The sequence below is a fragment of the Apium graveolens genome, chromosome 7, assembly GCF_009905375.1.
Source record: "Apium graveolens cultivar Ventura chromosome 7, ASM990537v1, whole genome shotgun sequence".
NCBI lineage: Eukaryota > Viridiplantae > Streptophyta > Magnoliopsida > Apiales > Apiaceae > Apium > Apium graveolens.
In genome coordinates, this window is record NC_133653.1 from 235,595,041 (window position 1) to 235,599,583 (window position 4,543).

At 35.3% G+C, this 4,543-nt stretch overlaps 1 pseudogene; it reads right to left on the reverse strand.

The window, feature by feature from the left end:
- Positions 1-259: 259 nt before the first annotated feature.
- On the reverse strand, positions 260-3,943 carry LOC141674561 (uncharacterized; annotated as a pseudogene).
- Between the last annotated feature and the right edge of the window lie 600 nt (positions 3,944-4,543).

A 4,543-nucleotide genomic window follows, 5' to 3' on the forward strand; every position in this document is an offset into this window, starting at 1 on the left:
ATGTTCAAATAGTTAAATAGTATATGATTAATGAGATCTTATTCATAAATAATAATGTACATGTTTGTTGTCCGTGAATGAGATTCGAATCTGAAAACTTATATATATCTTTATAAATAATATAAATGTTTGTTGTTAACATGGTTCGAACCTGAAAACTTAAATGTATCTTAATAAATAATAATATAAATATTTGTTGTTGACGGGATTCGAACATGAGAATTTGTGAAGTGTATTTTTTTAGTATTTGGATCTAACGGCTCTGATTATTTGATGAAGAAGATTCAACGGTCGTGATGGAAAGAAATAACCAAAATGACGGGTTAACTAAACTATAAATTATACCTCATTCCGACTATTATAATATAGTATAGATAGCATTTTGGATTGGCATAGCTTATGTATACTAAATTTCTGAGATTCAAAGCAAACCTAATCAGTCCCTACAATTCTCCCGAATGGTCACAAACTAAGATGTCACAAACTAAGATGACAACCATCATATTAACTTCGTCTATTTCCTTGACCATTTCTTTGTTCACGTTAATAACACACATCGACTCCTTATTTTGCTCATACCCGCCAGGATCAAAGATACATACATTCTCCATCTTATTACCAAGAATGTCTCTGATAGTCCTGCAAAGATTTTCAACCTCACTCTTCTTCTTTTCCTTTTCAGTTTCATCATCAAGCATCAATCCCTCTTTGGTAGCAGACACCAGTTTCTTTCCATCGTATTTCTTAACTGACCACAATGTATTCATCAATTGCATCCATCATAAAAAGAACTTCATAACCCTTCCTTTTAAGCATCTCTAGGACTGGAGAGTTTTCAACTGCCTTCTTGCTTTCACCAGTATTGGAAAAGATATATTTCTGCCCCCATTCATTCTAGTGACATAGTCCTTCCAGCCAGCAAGTCCCTCTCCGCTTTTGGTTGAGTAATCTCTAAGTAGATCATCCAATTTCAACATGCTCAAGTTGTTCTCATGGATTCCCAACTTCAAGTTCTTGGAGAAAGTTATATAAACCTTTTTGTAATTTTTTTTATTTTCCGCAATCTCATTGAACATTTCCAGGAACTTCTTAACCAGATTCGTTCTGATCATCTTTTGGATCTTGTTCTGCCGAAGCATCTCACGAGAGATGTTAGGAAGCAGGTCAACAACCCCTTTGACAAAATCCAAATAGTTAGGAGCCAGCTCTTCATAATAGTTCATGATGAACACCATACGGAAAGAGAGGCTGATATTGTTCATCTTCTTTCGAGTATCAAATCAGAAGGAGCCCTCTTGGAAATAAATAATATGGCCTTGAATTCAAGCTGACCTTCCATAGAGAAATGCTTGACTGCAAGATGTTCTTTCCAACCATTTGTTAAGCTCTTGTAGAAGGAAATATACTCATTCTTCGAGATCTCTTCAGGATTACGCAACCAGATAGGCTTATCAAACAGATCGAATATAGAATCCAAAAACACAATCTCATAACTACCATCACCATAAAAGTATTTCAATGAAACAACCAATCCACTACCCCTCTCAAGCAACTCTGACTCATTAAATTATTCAATATTCCTACAACATGAACTTTGCCACACTCATCTTCACAAAACTTATAAAACATAAATTTATCACACTCTGTCTCAGAAAATAAATCAAACATTTGAGTTGCATTAAACATATCCTTAAATTTGTCAAAGAATTTACGATCAATTTTATCGTACTCATTCTCATGAAGATTATGAACCAGGATTCTATCAAAAACTATTTTCATAATCTTCCAATTCAGCTTAGGAGGGGTAGATGATTGAATTTGTACCTCGGGGAATCAACACTAGAGCTTTTTGGGAAAATACTCTCTCAAAGTAATCATCGAACACCTTATGTGCGGGTATTGCAGGTAGTAATTTTGAATCATTTGAGCACGTCTCTTCGACTGTTTCTGTAGGGTGCTTTCTTCACAATCATCAATAGAATCCAACACATCTTCCTTAACTAGCTTGGACAAATCAGTTTCCGCAAGTTTTCCTTCCATCTTGTGCGAAATAATATGCGTGAGCCTGAAATTTGGCTCCTGCCAGGCTTCAACGCTTCATTCAAACAAAATTAATAGATCAGTAGCTCTCATTTCCTTCTCGAATAACATTTTGATTTCGGAGAGTTTGTTATCCAACCGGGTGAATTGATCATCCAAGTGCTGTAAATAATCTTTTATAACATCACAAATTAGCGTCTGAGTTGGAGGCATGTAAGCTACATAAGTCGTGTTATAGGATAGTTCTGGTGGTGGTTCGACATAATGAAAAAGATATGGAGACGTCGGAGGTGGTGTGTACTGAGGGGGCGGAGGTGTTGGAAATGATGTACGATTAATAGAAATTTGGGTTCTAAAATTGATTTGAAAGATATGAAATGGCTGAATAACAAACAGTAATGATGCTTGTCATGTCCGAGAAAATGCTAGCTCTGATACCATCTGTAATTATATTGGATGTTTTTAGGATTTTTGCGTTAACGTTAAACTAAGAAAACAAGAAGAAACACGAAGGAAAACAATACAGGAAAGTAAAGTAAAAACTTAAACGTGTTATAAACCTTGAATTGAAAATATTAGTTATGTTTAATGTAGAGGAACTATAGGAGAATAGAAGATGGAGAGAAAGTTGTGTCGTATTTTATTAGCTAAATGAGATATTTATGATAGTTGGTTTACAAGGCTTACTAAGTAAGCTATTCAAATCTTTTTCATTAAGTATTACAAGTCTTCCTCGATAAATTTTACAAGTCTTCCTTGGTAAGATTTGAGAGACTTACTCGATACGTTTTGATAATCACTTTATTTTTTATTCAAATATTTTAACACTCCCACTTGATTGTCAAATGCGAGTTATTGCAAAGATTGACTGTCTCGTTAAAACCTTGCAAGGAAAAACCCAGTGGGATAAAAACCTTGACGAAGGAAAAAGAGTACAGCCTCCCCCTGAATAAAATGTCTCACACATTTTGACATTTTGATGTAGCAAATTTTTTAACCTCCACATACCCATATTATTTCTTAACTTCTCAAATGTTGATGTAGGTAGTGACTTTGTAAGTATATCCGCCAGATTATCGCATGAGCGAACTTGTTGAATATCAATATCACCATTTTCTTGAAGTTCATGAGTGTAGAAGAATTTTGGCAATATGTGTTTTGTTCGATCCCCTTTAATATATCTTTCCTTAAGTTGTTTGATGCAGGCCGAGTTATCCTCGAATAAAACTGTAGGACTGTCTGAAATACTTGATAATCCACATGATTGTTGAATATGTTGAATGACCGACCTTAGCCAAATACATTCTCTGCTTGCTTCATGAATTGCTAGTAACTCTGCGTGGTTTGATGAAGGTGTTGTCATAGTCTGTTTTGTAGACTTCCAAGAGATAGCAGTATCACAATATGTAAATAGGTAACCTGTTTGTGATCGCCCAAAATGAGGATCTGACATGTATCCAGCATCTGCATATCCAACTAGCCGTGATCTAGAATTGTTTGGGAAGAATAGTCCAAGATCGATTGTCCCTCGAAGATATCTGAATATATGTTTTATTCCATCCCAATGCCTTTTAGTAGGGTCAGAACTAAATCTTGCCAACAAGTTCACTGCAAATGCAATATCAGGCCGTGTGTTGTTTGCAAGATACATGAGAGCGCCAATTGCACTGAGATATGGAACTTCAGGTCCAAGAGTCTCTTCATCTTGTTTTCTAGGACGGAAAGGATCTTTTTCAACCTCGAGTGATCGAACAACCATTGGTGTGGTTAGTGGATGAGCTTTGTCCATGTAGAACCGATCAAGAATCTTTTCAGTGTAGTTTGATTGATGAACAAATATTTCTGAAGATAAGTGCTCCACCTTTATACCTAAACAAAATCTTGTCCTTCCAAGATCTTTCATTTCAAACTCATTTTTCAAATAGTTAGCAGCATTAGTAATATCTTCAGTAGTACCAATAATATTCAAATCATCCACATATATAGCAATAATAACAAAACCAATTGATGATTGTTTAATAAAAATGCAAGGACACACTTGATTATTAACATATCCATCATTCAATAAGTACTCACTAAGCCTGTTGTACCACATACGACCGGATTGTTTCAAACCATACAATGATCATTGTAATTTAACAGAATATAAATGTCGAGGCTTAGTGTCCTCAATATTTAACCCTTCAGGAATTTTCATATAAATATCACTATCAAGTGATTCATATAGGTATGCTGTCACAACGTCCATCAAACGTGTTTCCTGTTTTTCCATACAAGCCATACCCATTAGAAAACGAAAAGTAACTCCATCCATCATAGAGCCTTATATCTCACAATTTCATTTCTTTCATTTCGTTTTCGTATAAACACCCATCTATTCCCGACAGGGACTACACCAGCTGGTGGTTGGACTGCAGGTCCAAATATATTTCTCTTGCGTAATGATTGCAATTCTTCTTGAATCGCAATTTTCCATTTTGACCAATCATCTCGGTGTCGACAC